Here is an 18652-nt window from a genome sequence, read left to right as displayed (position 1 = left end):
CTCCGTCCGCTGTGACGGACCGTTGAGCCGAGCAAAATACACTAAGAGTTAGACCTAACACACTTAGCTAGTTCATCTACTCTGGAACTAGCTAAACTAGTTATACATATATCTATTCTTTACTGTCGGGTCACTTATTACAGGTTCAGCGAGTTGCACGAGACTGACGGGCTGTCAGGAGAGGGAGAGGAAAAGAGAGCACCCAGTTTATTTTTCCCATTTTATTATCCAGAATTACTGTAAACCTTTGAATAAAGTAGTTAATCTACTATTAGTAGTTTGTTTAAATGCATTAATTATGTTTCTTTTTTCATTAACATAAAATAAATCTCACGTACCCCCTGCAGTACTCCAACGTACCCCTAGGGGTCCGCGTACCCTCATTTGAGAACCACTGCTCTAGGCAACTCAAGGGCTCAGGTAATGGGATTACTATATGAATAATGGTCCAAAATAACATAAAATGCATAGGGTTTTTTGTTAAGTAACATACTTTCGTCGCCGGCCGGCCGATACATGCTGCGCATTAAGTGGGCCTGTCTGTCAATTAATCCCCGGGCCACTTTTTCCCCCCAGTCCGCCCCTGGGTCCCTCTCTACATTCACAGAGGGCCCGCTATAGTAACTCAATGAGAGAGTAATGTCAAATGACAGTACAATTGACCAATCATATCTTCCCTCTAAATGGGTGGGCTTTATTTTCGCGGACTTCATGACAAGTTCCGCCCGCTGTGAGGTTTATGCATGTGTATAAAGAGGTGCAGTGACGCGTCCTAAAACCCGGAAGTAAGCTGCGCTCGGGTTCCCTCGACACACAAGCAATGGGATTTCTCCATAGGATTTTGGAAAATAGCTCGAAATAGATAAATGCACGTTTTGTTCAGCCGGATGTCTACCCTACTTTTATTATTTTCGAATCATAAATGTAATCGATAGATTTATGATCGATAGATTTATGATTAGCATAAATTCGTTCATGATGACTCACTTCAGTGATAGACATTGTTGCGAAATTATGAACCGAGTCATTTTCAAGATTGAGTTACAATGATAAACTGGAGTGGCAATTAGGATCAGCTGAATGACCCACCATCAAGTGCTTCATCCAAAAAGACAGCAGGATGGACTTTGTGTTTAAGTGATTTGATCATCAAAGGTAGGTCTAAGTCATTTTCCGTGTCGACTTAATTAATTTGTAATTGTTACTTGGCTGTGGGTGCCCTGTCATGATAGGTGTTTATATAAATGGTGTTGTTCTGTGTGGTAGAGGGTCGCTGTCATTGATGCGTTTTGCACCCCGGGCCGCTGTTTTGATATTCCGCTGAAGTATGGTACATACACCGGCCCCGGGGCGGGCCTTCCTGAATGCGTGCACAAGCCCCCCACCATATATAAGGCGGCCACACCTCCCGTTCCCGTCATCCTATGCTTCAGTTGTTGTTTGCTCGCTGAAGAGAAAAGGATCACGGGAATGGGAGGCGTGGCCGCCTTATATACGATGGGCTCTCTCCGTTCGCCTATGGGCGGAGGGTGGGAGCCCTCAGCGCTGTTTTCCGAGCACACCTCCGCGGGGTAAGCGCGTCAGAGTGTGCTCTGTCAGCCGCAGTCCCAACTTTCTCCACAGTTACGACCGAGGGAGAGGTGAGTGAGGCGCAGCGGCTGCTAACTAGAAAACCAGTCCGAGACAGTGAGATGGAACAGTGTTGTTGTGGGACGACAGCGCGTGTATACATCGGGGCTCCGCCCACTGTACCCATAGAGTCCAGTAGAGGGCGGTGAGAGATATAACGAGGGGTTACGTATGGTAACCCTTGTTATATAAACACAGGCGGAGCGCTCTACTCGGGGGCCCTGTCTGTCCTATGCTGCTCGCTGAAGAGAAGTGTAGGATGACGGGAACGGGAGGCGTGGCCGCCTTATATACGGTGGGCTTGTGCACGCATTCAGGTAGGCCCGCCCCGGGGCCGGCTACGTCTATAGAAATCTCAGTAGGTGAATGCTTGCATGATAAGGTAGTACCCATAGAGTCCAGTAGAGGGCTACACCTGTGTTTATATAACAAGGGTTACCATACGTAACCCCTCGTTTTGTCCCTAAATCTAATAATTGTATATTTTCTGGATTTCTCAAGAAAAATAATGGAAATAGGAGCTTATGGTTTGAGTGTTTTATTTGGGTGTGTCTTCTAATTCCTCGGTGTAACTGACCGCTACGTTATTTTAATATGCATGGTTAGGGGCGGGCGTAGGTATGGGTGTGACGCTGCGAACCCCGGAATCATAACTGATTTAAACTATTGCCAGGCAACGAGGTCTAGCCTGTGCTACGGACCTCTCAAACATACATGTAAGTTACTGAATTGCCACGAACATTGTGTTATATAATCGGTTTGTATAGGTTTTAATTGAAACTGTGTGTGTTGTTCCTTGGCTCAACTGTTCATAGTGCCAAGTGATATATTAAGATAAGGACTGCCATGCCTGACGTCGCACATATTGCACCCTGGGTGAGCGGAACGAGATACGTTACAGGGACTGTATTACAAGTGTTTGTTTGATCCGTGAATATATTTGTGATTTAATCAATGACTTGTACTTGTTCTATGTCTGTATATATTTTAGTTTTCACGATGATTGAAAGACCATTAAAGAAACTGCATCCGTCGAGACTCTGCTGTGATTATTGCCGAGGGCAGCTACACTCGGAAATGAATCATCGGTAATATAAATTATAATTATAAAAGATAAAACGCAGATAGCAAAACAGTACAGTCATATAACCGTTGCTTAATTTCTGAGGAATTAAAAACAGACCCTGGGAAAATGAGCCAATAACAGGAACTAATGTGATAACTCACAAACTTTGCAAACTAAAATGTTCTCTTTTGTCTTGGAAATAAAACAATTGAAACCATGAATTCCTGTTTCCAGTATTTTTCTCGAGATATCCAGAATTATACAATTATTAGCTTTAGGGGACACAACAAGACATTGGAGTAACTGTCTGTATATTACACAACAAAAGGTAGGCATCAGTGGCGAGCCGTGACTTTTATACCTAGGCCCTCTGACACCCCCCCCCCCCCCCCCCCCCCCCCTTCCCTCGAAAAAAAAGAAGAGTTATTAGGTCACAGTGTATGTGTCCGGCCCATAGACATATATGTCTATGTATTTATATGTCTATGGTTCGGCCGGGCCTACCAGATGTGTTCGGGGTCCGTTACGCTTACCAATGACGTCACACATTGGCTGTACGGCAACCCAAGAGGACATTTTACACGGGCAAATTCCGAATGTATTGAAACTCCAGACTCAACGTAAGAGCTTGAGCCTCTTCGGGGGGTGCTAACATTTAAACATACACTTCATTCTTTACTTTGTCCGAATATTCGGCCCAAGTGGGGGGGAGGGCCGTAGTAATCAGCAGTGAACCGCTTCAACACGTGTATTTCGGTGTATTCACGACATTCATTTTGTTATTCTACAGTATTGTTGTTTTATAGTTATTTGTTAATGTAACCCAATTTGTATTCTTTGAAATTGAAAAGGATATCGCATTGTGTTTGTTACTTTCGTTGCAGTTGTATATCTTAAGTGTAATTTGGCTTGGCTTCCTATTTATGGACATGCTTTTATTTTGAAGGAGAGGTAGCGCTGTTGACAGGAAGTTGTTGTTGCTTTGGAAACAACGTGACGGAGATTAACGGAGAAAAGTAATACCTCATTGGTATCCATGCTCCACGCAAGATCTCACCCCGTGGGGTCAAAATGATCACAAGAACGGTGAGCAAAAATCCCAGAACCACACGGGGGGACCTAGTCAATGACCTGCAGAGAGCTGGGACCAAAGTAACAAAGGCTACCATCAGTAACACACTACGCCGCCAGGGACTCAAATCCTGCAGTGCCAGACGTGTCCCCCTGCTTAAACCAGTACATGTCCAGGCCCGTCTGAAGTTTGCTAGAGAGCATTTAGATGATCCAGAAGAGGATTGGGAGAATGTCATATGGTCAGATGAAACCAAAATAGAACTTTTTGGTAAAAACTCAACTAGACGTGTTTGGAGGAGAAAGAATGCTGAGTTGCATCCAAAGAACACCATACCTACTGTGAAACATGGGGGTGGAAACCAGTAGCATAGGCAGAAATCTACTTTAGGGTGGGCCTGTAAAAAATAGGGTGGGCCAGATTTTTGTTCTGCGTATCAGAAGCTAACAACAATCCCCGCCGGTACCGGTGGCAGATTACTTTTAGAATACTTTTGGAATACTTTATTTCTCCATAACAGATGGGTATGTTTTGGTGAACAGCTGACCACGCCCCCCTGCAGGAGAGGGCAGCGTGCTCTGAGATCAGCTGCTGGGCTGTCAGAAGAGGGGGAGAAAAAGAGATCTCCCTCCTCCGTGTTTTATTCTTATTGAAGTAAGAAGAGAAGTAATGGGGCAGAAACCCTCCTTTTTACGCAGCGGTTCAGACATAGACATCAAACGGCAACACATATTCAGTTGCCAGTTACTTTGTCATTAGGGCAGGGATATCTAGATACTTTCCAAAGTTTGACATAATGAATTGTGCTACTTTTAACGCAAGCAATGATGTTTTCAAATCTGTAATCAAAAAGCTCCTCAAAAACACTCTTGAAGCAGTTCCTGCCGTTGCTACGTTAGTTCAAACAGTAACAACAGACTATTTTTCTTAGCGGATGCATGTCAATTTAAATACATACAACTCAATAAATCAATAAAATCATTTTCTAAATCCATAAAAGCATTTCATATTTCAATTAATATTGGGAGTCATGTCGTTAATTTGTTGAGAATGTGGCCATGTAATAAGCGGGATAATGTGCACATTGCATAATGTGCCTTCATGCCGATCTAGATCCCTCCGCAAAAAAAAAAAAAACCGGCTCGTTCGCGGGCGCGAGCCGGCTCCCGTCGTTCACTTAAAAGAGCCGGCTCTTTGAGCCGGCTCGTTCGCGACCGACACATCACTAGTGGCTACGCCACTGGTGGAAACATCATGCTTTGGGGCTGTTTTTCTGCAAAGGGACCAGGACGACTGATCCGTGTAAAGGAAAGAATGAATGGGGCCATATATCGTGAGATTTTGAGTGACAACCTCCTTCCATCAGCAAGGGCATTGAAGATGAAACGTGGCTGGGTCTTTCAGCATGACAATGATCCCAAACACACCGACCGGGCAACGAAGGAGTGGCTTCGTAAGAAGCATTTCAAGGTCCTGGAGTGGCCTAGCCAGTCTCCAGATCTCAACCCCATAGAAAATCTTTGGAGGGAGTTGAAAGTCTGTGATTTCCTCGATTCTTTCCCCCCATTCTGTCTCTCATAGTTGAGGTATACCTAGGATGAAAATTACAGGCCTCTCTCATCTTTTTAAGTGGGAGAACTTGCACAATTGGTGGCTGACTAAATACTTTTTTGCCCCACTGTATATACAAGTATAATTAATACAACTGTTAATTTGATTAGAGCTTAGACACATATATCTTTATATATGCATAAGTATGACGACTTCCTCGGGCAATATCATATGGTATAGCTAATTAATCTGGGTCAAAACGTGTTGTGGCCACATGCAAAGGTTGTAAACTCTGGCTTATCCCTGCGTGGTATTATAGTAATAGCAAACAGCAACATTCAACTCCTTTAATGGTATATTGCAAGTGCAATTAGAAGCTACAGGGATGTTAATCTACGTCGGTAATATTAACTTTATTTAATACAAGATTTGCATCATACAGCCCATGTAGTATACTATTTTACAAATGATTAATTACAGCAAACATGTGCAATATATCCATTATTACAGCAGTAAGGCGATATGGGTCCGTTCTTATTGTGCATCCATGGGTAAAGGTAAAACTCATGTAGTACTGAACACGTCACATGAACGTGCCGGGCGGCGCGGTCTCGTTGGTTAGATGCACGTTCATAATGCAGAGGGAAATAACTCAGAATGACGTTATTAGCAAACGTTTACAACTTGAGGAACGAATGTTTTTAATAAGGGCTATACAAGTGTTCATACTGGGTAGTTTATTTAGTTTAAAAAAATGTATCCAACGATTTACAGACCACTCTTTCCCCTGTAAGTCAAGCCGGGCCTGGCAACCAAACGGAAGTGTAGTACCGCCGTTTGGCCACCACGAATATTTTCATCAGAGTCCGGCGCACTTCCTGGGGGCTTGGTTATCCCCCAGTATGCCCTAGTCAGCGCCCCTAGTTACACTAATCAGCGTGCGATTACCGTACAGCCAATCACAATGCGTGACGTCATTGGTAAGCAACGGACCCCGAACACATATGGTAGGGTCCTTCTCAAGTCGATTATTTTCATCGGAAGTTGATTTGTCTGCGCCAACTTGAGTACCGTCCCATGGCGCTTATTTCTGCCAGAGGACCGACGATCGTGGAGCGAGGAGCGATAGGGGAGAGTGGGGTAAGTTGAGCTATTTTTTAGTTATGCTGTCCTCTAAGCAAGGATAAATGACACATAGTCAAAATGAAAACATACACCTATAATTCAGGATGTCTCCTATCAATGGCAATGATAATAATGATAACAATAGGTTCCTCGCACTTCGTGCTAGGACGCCGTTGGGTCCTAGCGCTCCGTGCTCGGGCCCTAAATATTTGATCAAGGACAGTGAAAATATGACTTCTTTAAAAAAAAAAGGCTCAAAAGGCTTGTGGCTCAACTGCCCAATAGGCAATGAGAAATGGGTGGAGCTTGCATAATTTCTGGTCACTTGATTACAACTATAAGGCATTGACTGGTTACAGGGGGTGGTTCAACTTACCCACTGGCTCAACTTACCCCCTTCTCCCCTAATGGAGGAGCGATAACCGAGGAATCACCAGACCATCCTCCGATGAAATCCACAGATTCTCGCTCCGCCCCCTTACTGTGTATCGCTCACTGATTGAACGATGCAGGGCATGCACTGATCTGATGCTTCTTGACATGATGCTGTTTCCCAGCGGAGTGAAGAAAATACATGAAACTCACGAGAGTCACTCCTCAGTCTATACTGTGTTTTGTTTAAATTCATGTATCATTTAGTTACAAATATGTGATATATCTGAACAACAAAGTGGTCAAAAAATGTTTTATTCATTTATTGGAAACATTTTCATTATCGCTTTTTTCGTTGGGAGAGTGGGGTAAGTTGAGCCATTTTTTAGTTATGCTGTCCTCTAAGCAAGGAGAAATTACACATAGTAAAAATGAAAACACACACCTCAATAATTCAGGATGTCTCCTATCAATGGCAATGATAATAATTAATATTTGATCAAGGGCAGTGAAAATATTAAAAAAAGTCTTGTGGCTCAACTTGCCCCAGTGTAGGGGTAAGTTGATCCAGGTCAGGGGGTAAATTTAACCACTGTTCAAACCTGGGCATATCTGTTCAAACCTGGGCATACCTACAATAAATCTTAAAGGTAACTATAAACAATAAATAACAAACCAAATACAAGCTTAGTTTTTCAAATATGTTTTATATACATTTCGATTGAATTGATTGATTGATTTTTTTTTTAACATGTTAAAAGGAAAAGTAATCATACAAATAGTGATACAATTTCCTCTTACCAATCAAACACAGGGTAAATTCAACTTTAAATGTAGCCTACAATGAGCTCTTATTATCAACTTGGCCTACTTTCATTAATTTCTCCATTGAAAAACTGGCTCAACTTACCCCAAGGTCCATGGTTCACTTTACCCCATAGCCACCATTTTAGAAAAAATAGCCTAGCATTAAAATTCAGTCATCTTTAGCTTAATGATTCACATGGTTTAATACGCGCCAACACATCAACATATACAATATGTGTTTAAACCTGGATAGGTTTTTTTTTTACATGACAGCCGATATAGCTGACATCTAGAAAATGTACTTTGACAAGCAAAAAACGTTTTTTTGTAAAAATGTTTACTTACCAGACGACAATGAGTATCTCTCTTTCACAGGCAATGAGAAATGGGTGGAGCTTGCATAATTTCTGGTCACTTGATTACAACTATAAGGCGTTGCCTGGTTACAGGGGGTGGTTCAATTTACCCACTGGCTCAACTTACCCCCTTCTCCCCTATACGAATGGCGTTTGTCTTTTTTGAGAATGAGTTCTTATTAGGGATGCACGATATTGGTTTTTTGAAACCGATACCGATACCGATAACTTCCTGCTTCTCAAGACCGATACCGATAACCGATAATAATATAATATATATATATATATATATATTAAATGTACCTGTAGTTTTTGCACACCTGGTGGTAAAAAAAAGACTAGTAGTGAGCTAATGACATGAGCATTACTACTATGAACAAAACAAAGCCTGGGGTCGTCTCTTGCAAACTTCTTGCCTTTTTCAAAAGCCTCGTCGATAGGTAAAAGCCCCGGTGCCTTTGCAGCTGGCTTTGGATTCGCTGCTAGTTTAGCAGCGCAGGCGTCTTCGTACGCTTTTAACACACCATCGTAGCGATGGCGATGTTTCAGGTGACTAATCAGGTTGGAAGTATTATAGCTCGTTGTCTTTTTCCCTCCTCGTGGAACTTCTGCATTGCATTTGTTAATACAAATAGCAAGCGAACTATCTAACTCTGAAACTTTGAAATAGTCCCATACTACCGACGACATGTTTGTTTACTGTCCTGGCTTCACGGCCGCACACCATTTACGTCACAGCCAGGCATGAGTTAGGGAGCGCTGGATTTGTGAAAAACTCCCCTCTTCCTAAACCACTAACCACAGTACTGGCAAAACGGGAGGAGCCGAGTGAAAAACAAGCGCCCCTCATCCCAATCCACCCACACTTTTTTATTTAAAAAAAAAAAAAAATGTACCCAAAAAATATATTGTATATTATCGGGGCTATTAATACTTTTATCGGGTTTATCGGGATGACGTCATAATTCCTAATATCGGACCGATAATTATCGGGCCGATAATTATCGTGCACCACTAGTTCTTATTTTATTTAATGTATTTGCGTCTACAACAGATGATACAAATGTTTGTGTCAGTAAATGTGTACTAACAGAGGTGGAGGTGTTTGTGAAAATAACGGGGACAGAGCTGGCTGCTGTCAAGACGATGGCTCCGTCTCAGGTCGACTATTTTCATTTCCTCGCTCCTCGCTCCTCGGTCTCACCGGAAGTTGATTTGCCTGCGCCATCTTGAGTACCGTCCCATGGCTCTTATTTCTGCCGGAGGAGCGAGGAGCGATAACCGAGGAACCACCAGACCATCCTCCAATGAAATCCTCAGACACTCGCCCCGCCCCCTTACTGTGTATCGCTCACTGATTGGACGATGCAGCGCATGCACTGATCTGATGCTTCTTGACATGAGAGCAGTTCTCATTCATAACACTCCGTTCGATGTCTCACTATGAGATGCGCCTCAACGCGTATGCAAACAGAAGCATCAATCTCATTACGCCAATCCTGATTGGCTGGTGATCTTGACGTCAACGTCAGGGAATCCACCCACCCTTTAAGTAGCTTGCGCTACGACTCCGGCTGCTTCTCAGGTCGACTATTTTCATTTCCTCGCTCCTCGGTCCTCGGTCTCACCGGAAGTTGATTTGCCTGCGCCATCTTGAGTAGCGTCCCATGGCTCTTATTTCTGCCGGAGGACCGAGGATCGAGGAGCGATAACCGAGGAACCACCAGACCATCCTCCGATGAAATCCTCAGATACTCGCCCCGCCCCCTTACTGTGTATCGCTCACTGATTGGACGATACAGCGCATGCACTGATCTGATGCTTCTTGACATGAGAGCAGTTTCCCAGCGGAGTGAAGAAAATACATGAACCTCACGGGAGTCACTCCTCAGTTTATACCGTGTTTTGTTTCAATTAATGTATCATTTAGTTACAAATATGTGATATATCTGAACAACAAAGTGGTCAAAAATCATTTTATTCATTTATTGGAAACATTTTCATGATCGGTTTTTTCGTTTTACATTTTCATTTATTGTCATTTCCATTCAGTCAGTCATTAAGTGCTATTTAAAATGTTAATTTGCTACATATCCACACAAACAAACAAAGTGTGCAGTCCAATGAATGTTAATCTAACTGGGTTTTGATAGATAATATATCTCTTTTTCTTCTCTCAATTATTTTATTTCTATTGTACACTCTAATCGTATTAATCAAACTATTGTTCGTTTATACATTTTAAGAATGGCGTTTATGTTGACTTTTTTGAGAATGAGTTCTTATTTTATTTATTGGGGTCTACAACAGATGATACAAATGTTTGTGTCAGTAAATGTGTGGCGGGGTTGTTTGTGAAAACAACGGGGACAGAGCTGCTGTCAGACGAACAGCTGTGCGCCGTCATCACAAACGGACGTCGCTTCACGTGACGCTCCGGAGGAAAGGACGTCCCATTGCTCTTAAAACTCATTTCCCTGCTTCTCGTGGTTTCCTTGCGTCCCTCCATGCTTCCCTGGTGGGGGGGACAAAACGCAGGGAAACGACGCAAGTGAGGGAAGCAATTAATCGACCTGAGAAGCAGCCACAGCGTCATTCAAACACCTCTTCTCGCTTCAGAGCACATCTCGAATTATCAGTAACCGGGCTAGCTTAACTGTTACTTTTTTGCTTTGCAAGAAGACTGAACAATATAAACACACCAGTTAATATTGTAATCTGCCTCGCCGTTTCTTTCTGTCGAAATAACGGTAAGGTTTGATTTTTTTCTTCAAGCTAGTAACATACCTGTTGCTAGTTTTTTCTTCCCTCCACACCGACACCACGGTAAAGAGGACGTTCTCTTTTCTCTCTCACACCAGAGGAGACAGAGATAAAACAAAAGGTATTAACACACCAGTTAATATTCTTTAAAGAATAAAATCTACACCGTCGCCTTTTTTCCTTTCGGCCTAACGGCAAGGTTGGATTTTTTTCTCAGTAACGTACCTGTTACTCGCGTCCACTCCACGCCGACACCCCGGCGAACGAAGATGGACCCTTCTCTCCCTCACACCAGAGGAGTCAGGGACTCGGAGGCTCGGCTATGCGGCTGCGGGTTTAAGATTTCAGGCACAGACTCACACCGGGTCTGCTCGTCCTGCCTCGGGCTGGAACACGCCCGGGAGGTTATCGATAACCCCGGCTCGTGCGGGCATTGTACCCGCTTCACCATTAAGAGCCTCCGCCGACGGTTAGCACGCCAAGCTAGCTTGTCGGGACGGGACCCCCTCATGTCCGCTGATTTGCCGGCCTGCAATCAAGACATGGTGGCGTCCGCCGCAGAGATTGAGCCCCGTGCTGTGTCAGACTGGGGCTCAACAACAGCGACAGCCGCTGAACCGGAGCCCCACGCCGTGTCAGGCTGGGACCCGGTGGCGGCAAGAGCCGCGAGAGCGGAGCCCCGCGCTGTGTCAAGCTGGGGCTCCCAACTGGACCTCACCATGGTTCCACCCGCGGAGGATGTCCTGGAGTTGGACCATATGGAGGACGAAGAGGATACCTCTGAGTTCCTCCTGTCTGACTCGGATGAGGATGACATCTTCGTTTCATCGGCTCAGGCTGCAAAGCCGGGAGCGATGTCCGCTCCCCCGGGCGAGAGCACATCAGTTTCGCCCGTCCTAAGTATGGACTTGCAGGCCGTATGTCAACGGGTTGCGTCCAGGCTGGACATCCCATGGCCTGAAGTGGCCAAGGAGACCTCCAGATCTCGCTACGAGGGGAAGAACTTGCCCTAAGCAGCGAGGACGAAGAGGCAGCTCCTTCCAGTCTTTCCGGAGATGCTGGACGAGGTGTCGGTCTCGTGGAGAGACCGCCCCTTTAGCAACAAGGCCCCAATCCAGGGTGCCTCCTCCCTGGACTGTGACGGTATGGAGAGGCTCGGCCTGCTCCACATGCCGCCCATGGAACCACTGGTGGCAGCCCACCTCCAACCGAGGCTGGCTTCGACACTGAGCAGGAACCCCATGCTACCGGCAAAGGCAGACCGGTTCCAGTCAGCGATGACCGAACGGGCCTATAAAGCCGCAGCTTTGTCCGCCAGGGCACTCAACGTCTCCTCGCTGCTGATCGCCTGCCAGGCGGAGCTCTGCGAAGACATGTCGAGCAAACCTGAGCCTGCCGTGTGGGACGGGATCGCAGCGATCATGGACATTTGCCTCCGTGTGCAGCGCTGTGCAGTCCAAGCCACGGGCAAAGCACTGGGAATGATGGTGGTACAGGAGAGAGCCAGGTGGCTCAACCTGACGAACCTTCCGGACCGGGAAAAAGAGGATGTTCTGGACATGCCTATTGTTCCCGAGGGCATATTTGGCTCCGCTCTAGCTTCAATGCAGCTGAGATGCGAGTCAAAAAGGAAGGGAGACGAGGCTCTCCAGCTCTGTCTCCCCCGAAGGGTCCAGCCGCCACCTTCAATGGTCCCGCGGCAGGCCTTCACTCAAGCTGTCTCACGTCCTGCCCGGTTCAAGATACCGAAGCAGCAGAGACCGCAGCCCGTCTCGGGTCCACAGCCCAGGCACGAGGCAAGGGAGAGCTGGCCAAGAAAATCTCCGGTTCCGGCAGCTGCCGCTCAGGCGCAGCCGACCCAGGTTTTCAGCCACCAGGCGAGGAAGAAGAAGCGGGCGGCCTGACAGCCTCCTCTCCTCTCCTCGATGAAGGAGCTGGAAGTTCCCTGTTCCCCAGCTCCAGAGCACATTCCAGTGTTAGATGCTCATGTGTTTTCGGGGTGCCACCCAGAGGTTGCGCTAGACTTTTTCGCTGCGCGTCATTTTGACGGACAGGATCGTAAAGTTTCCGTCAAAATCCATTATTACCCGTTGGTCTGTACACAACTGACGGGGGGGGGGGGACGGAAGAGCACGCTCGTGAACTGTCAACGGGGGGGGGGGGGGGATTAGCGCCGGTGTTATGCCGTGTTGTGCATGCCCACTGCACCTCGCGGGAGCGCGCAACAGCATAAAGCAAACTCCCAGACATTTCAATGATTTGTACAGCATAGTTAGGTTTGGAAACGACATAAGGGCATAACACCGGAGCCCTGCTGCTGGGAAACTTTGGCGCTGTTCTGAGTTTGTTCTAATCCGTCAAAATGACGGACTGCTTTCAGATCTTTCCGTCATTGTCAAAAGAATTCCGTCATAGACAGAATATATTCGGTTAACGCGACCTCTGGTGCCACCATGCCCCCATCTTCCCGCCGCCTTGAGTGATGCCAGAACGTCATCCTCAAGTTCGCGCCATCAGGGAAATGGACTTAACATCGAAGACAGCAAGTTCCGCTGCCTGTTTAAGTCACACAAACACATGTCATCATTGTTGTTTCAGAATAAATCATTTTCCACTGTCGTTTCCAGACTTGAAGCCAAGGGCGCAGTCAATAAAAATGAAAAGAAAAACAATAAAAACAATAAACAGTCTGTCGTCTGCCCCTCTTTTGAGAGCGGCTACGGCCTCTCTCAAAAGGCGGACAATAGACGGGATTGTGAAGGCACCACCGCCACGCGCATGCGCAGTGTCGGCCGGGGTTGTCAACCTGGGGTACCACCGTGTTCAGACACTAGAGGGCCCCATAACACAACAAATAGAGACACTGAGGGCAGACGAAGGGCTGTGACATCTCCGCTCGAGGGATGCATGCAGAGCTGTCATTGGCTGAGATAAGTCCGGCCGTGCATCACGCCTCCACCGTTCCCAGAAATGCATCCGTGGAGGAGCCGTGGAGGATGCATCAGTGTCTCCTCGGTTAGAGCTCCTCCAGAGAGCCTCCTCGATGCTCGATGCTCGGTCCTCGAAGTGCATTTAGAGAAATTAGTTGTCCTTCAACATGGCTCGCTGAAATTCATTTCCGGGTCACTACCGGAGGACCGAGGAATCGAGGAGGGGAAATTTGAGTATTGAGAAACCTCTTCTAAAGTACCGCAGTCTCTTCTCCTAAGTCCTTTTGAACCTAACCTAACCTCCTGAAGGGGGGTCCGGGGGGGGCATGCCCCGGGAAGTTGAAAGCATCAATCTGGTGCACTTTGAGAGCAAAATGAAGAGATCTATGATACATCTCAACACCCATGTAAAACAGAACTGTAAGCAGATTTACTTTTTCTTTATGAATATTTTCCAAATCACTCTCCTTTTAAACTGTATTCTTGTTTATTAATAACAACTTGTTTTTACTGTCATAGAGTATTTTATACCTGTTTTTTTTGTATAACTATAATGATAATATAAAGATGTGCCTTTACCTCACTGGTTGGAGAAAAAGCTTCTTATATTCGTTAGTATAGCTAGCTAACCAGATGCTAATAACAAAGAAGGTATTGACTGTATGCTCAGTACAGACCCGGCGCCAGAACAAATCTAAAGGGAGGGCATATGATTGTCATGGGAGGGCACACAAAACCGTCATGTGCTGCGGGCATGCGGCACAATATATATCAAACAGCAAGGCCAACAGCATTGCGTAAAGACGCACACTTATCGCAAATACATACACAAATAAAGGGCAACATAGAAACCACTTTTGAAACATTGTGTGCGTGGCAGCACACACACTGGTAAATCACGAGCAAGGCACACTGGTTAAGGATGGCAGCTTCCTCATCGCTGCACTCGGAGATGAAGAGTGTATCGCCGGCCACTAGAGGGCAGCGTCACTGCTGTCGCTGCCCGGATATGCCGTGCTTTGACCCGGTACTGCATAGCGGCCATGTTAGCCCACATGTTATTCATTCACTCCGCCTCGGGCTGAGACGTTCGTCCACTCACACATGTAAGACTGTTTCCACTACCGTTTAGTGTGTCTTTAATATATGTATGTGAATATATGTGTATTGTTCATGTTATACTTTATCAGCTTATCCTGCGGCATTGCTCTATTTCAGGGTGTCGTCATCTTTGTCAATAAAGTACCAAGACTGACATTGAGGAGTGTGTTTATTCAGGAGAGAAATAGACGGAGACGATGAACTGTTTAACCCGCCTTGGGCATGGTTTTTTTTTCCTATGCACTGCAGGTGCATCCTTTCGCTCAGCCGAGCTAACTTAGAACATTATTTTTGGCCAACTCCGCATCTTTGTGCAGCGTATACTCAAACAGCGATAGGAAGAGCCCACTGCCTGACTCGGACATGCTGTGGAGTGAATCGAGTCACCTCTGTGACTATATGGTCCGTTGTTATTGTGCATCCATGGGTAAAGAGAAACTCATGTAGTACTGAACACGTAACATGAACGTGCCGGGCGGCGCGGTCCCGTGGGTTAGATGCGCGTTCATAATGCCGAGGGAAATAACTCTCAGAATAACGTTATTAGCACATTTTTACAACTTGAGAAACGAATGTTTTTAATAAGGGCTATACAAGTGTTCATACTGGGTTGTTTATTTAGTTTAAAAAAAATTATCCAACGAGTTACAGACCACTCTTTCCCCATGTAAGTCAATGGGAAGAAAATATTCCGGGCCCAGCAACCTAATGGAAGTGTAGTACCACCGTTTGACCAGCACGAATATTCTCATCAGACTCCGGCGCACTTCCTGGGGGCTTGGGCCAACCGAATCTGGCTTCCCTTGGTGAAAAAAAATGGAGGGATTGACCAATCAGATGAGGCTCACGTGATGACCCTGCCAACCTGTGATTGGTCAGGGCCATGCCAAGGGAAGCCAGCCGCCTCTCCCTTGCCTCACAATCCAATCAAATCGCATCAACTTAGTGTTGCAGTGATGCATCCTAAAATCCGGAAGTAAGCTGCTCTCGGTTTCCCTCGACAAAAAAGCAATGGGATTTCTCCATAGGATTTAGGAAAATAGCTCGAAATAAGGTCAGTGGAAAACGAACCTGTTAGATAAATGCAAGTTTTGTTCAGTCGGATAATATCCACATGTCTACCCTACTTTTATAATTTTCGAATCATAAATCTAATCGATAGAAGATAGATAGCGTCACTGCATCACTCTCACCGCCGTTAGAATGTAGCAAGCAACTGAAGCAAGTGCAATTATGGAGGGTGGAGATTTGGAGTATTTCATCAAAAATAATTGTACTAAACTTCCGCTACAGCAGCAACAACAAATACAATCTGATGACAGGCCAATGCCCAAACTGGAGCTGTGTACAGCGAGGAAAAAAGGAGCGAATCGGACGTAAAACGTTAAAGGTCTCCTGATTTAGTTTGTGAATGAATGAATGCTTATTAGAGTTTCGGCTGGAGAGTGCGTCGGTTAGATAACAGGCGTGTGTAAGTCCTGTATCTGATACAAATGTGTGTAAAATGATACCGGGTGCTGTAATCACTCATCTGGTTACGTTATTACATTGACCACCACACCCCCGACCCAAAAGAAAGGACGTATTATTGGCTTCCCCTAATTTTTTTCCCACGCCACAATACTGACAGCCACGCAAAAACTGCGGCATGTGTACGGCTCCTTATGGGTGCTGCAATTTTAAAGTCCCGGAGCGGCGTTCTGGTGCTCTCCGTTAGAACTGCACCCCTGTCAGACGAGACATATACCACGTGATGACACGTTAGGCTCGTGTTGTGTTCAGACCATGACCGTTGCCAGGAAAAACAGGCACTCGCTTGTTTAATTAATTTGCGGTCTAGATTTCTTAATTTTTTTTCTTTTTTGCGTGTGTTTATAAATTACCTCGAGGGCCATACCAAATGGTCTCGCGGGCCGTATACGGCCCGGGGGCCGGAAGTTCCCCACCCCTGGCCTAGGGCGCCAGATCTGTGGAGGCGCTGCGCTGACAGCTCTGGGAGGGAAAAAAAATGTTTTGACCGTTGGTGCTCATCCTAATTTTCGGCCTTGATGTAACAACATTCATAAATAAGTACATTTAACACCCTTTTCTTCCCGGTTACACTTTTCATTTGCCCTGTACGATGGGCGCTGTAAGTGATGAAAATGGGGGATGTTGGCTTATCTGGCACCCGCAGCTCACAGCCAAAGTGCGAGTGAGCGTGGGAGCGAGCGGGAGAAAGGGACAGCGCTGTTGTTATTAGCATCTGGTGCTAGCTGCTCTAACGGAAGAAGAAGATGTTTCTACAATGATGTGGAGGGAGAGTCCTCTCCAGTCAGACTGTGGCTAATAACTACAGCTCAGTGAGGCAAAGGACTCTGAGTGTTTAGATAGTTCACTTTAGCCTAAGTTATCTCAGTGGGTCTCAAACGTTTTGATCACAATTTATGTAAACACATATTTCCAAGGCACTCCTTTATAATTATTGGGAGAAAACAGGTTTGAAATCATTCCAATGTATACTATAGGTCCTATAGTATAGGACAGTAAACCAGACATATCGTTTTAAACTGGAGAGATACAAAAATATGCATAAATAAAATAGTAAAATAAGATCTGAATGAACAACAAAAATAAAATAAGTGACATGCATTTGTTATTGGCTATGGTAGGTTATTGGTTATGTTCACATACTTATTTAATTATTAAAATGTAAACCGATCTTTTTCATATGGGTGTTTAGAGTTGTACCCCCTAGATCTAGTCTCTATTAATTCTGCTTAAAGTGCACCAGATTGAAGCATTTTACTTTAAAATGTTCAAACATTTCTTCCCGGTATGCCTGAGAAGGCAGATATGCTTGTTTTTCTCAACAAGAACTGTTTTTAAATGGGGGGGGGGGGGGGGTCCTTTAAAAGTTGGACTGTTGCACTGTTGTAACTTCAGTGGTTCTCAGGTTACAGTTACATAGCAGTGAATATAAACAGACTGATTAATGTGAATATTACTGTAAACTAACCTGTGTAAAAGTTTCTCGAATAAATGTAATTTTTTTGGTGGAAGAAGCATGTATAATGTTTTTACCCTGCCCCTCAAAGAATCGGAATTGAGAACCGTTAAGAACCGGAATCGAAAAGTAGAATCGGCAGTGGCGACTGGTCATTAGGGGCAGGTGGGGCACAGCCCCACCTAGTATCAGCAGAAAGTATTAAAATAATGATTACAACAAAATGCAAAAAATAAAAATATATTAAATATATTTTAAGATCATGTTTAATTATCTGATTCGTCTGTACATTGCTGTTTTAGTATGTGTTCTTCTAATGAGTGTCTACAGTGTGTGCCTATTGAGCTGTTTAGAGCCATGTGGGACAAAACCCGATCCTGCCCCTCCCTCTCACTGTCTAAGTGAACGGTGACTGTAAAAACTACACTGCGCATGCTCAGAGTATTTTCCTATTTAATGTGTGTGGCAAAAAATAATGACCATAGGGGCATAGAGCTGCCATCCCCACCATACGTCATCTTACATCATTCAGAGCTGATTGGCTGTAAGTACGTGTGCTGCGAAAAGTGTGGTGTGTGAAGAGGAGGAGAGAGACGCGTCCTAAAACCAGGAAGTAAGCTGCGCATGGCTTCCCTCCATAAAAAAGCAATGAGATTTCTCCATAGGATTTTAGAAAATAGCTCAAAATAAGATCTGTGGGAAACGTACCTGTTAGATAAATGTACGTTTTGTTCAGCCGGATAATATCCACATGTCTACCCTACTTTTATCATTTTCGAATCATAAATCCATCATTTAGATTTATGATAGACTTTTGAAACAACAAGAAGATAAGGAGGACTTTTACAAAAAAGTAATAGAGATTTTTGTCCAGAGGGATAGGCAAATGGACTT

This window comes from Gymnodraco acuticeps, unplaced genomic scaffold (assembly GCF_902827175.1).
Source record: "Gymnodraco acuticeps unplaced genomic scaffold, fGymAcu1.1, whole genome shotgun sequence".
Taxonomy (NCBI): Eukaryota; Metazoa; Chordata; class Actinopteri; order Perciformes; family Bathydraconidae; genus Gymnodraco; species Gymnodraco acuticeps.
The sequence above is the reverse complement of the archived record's forward strand: the minus strand, read 5'-3'. Positions refer to the sequence as shown.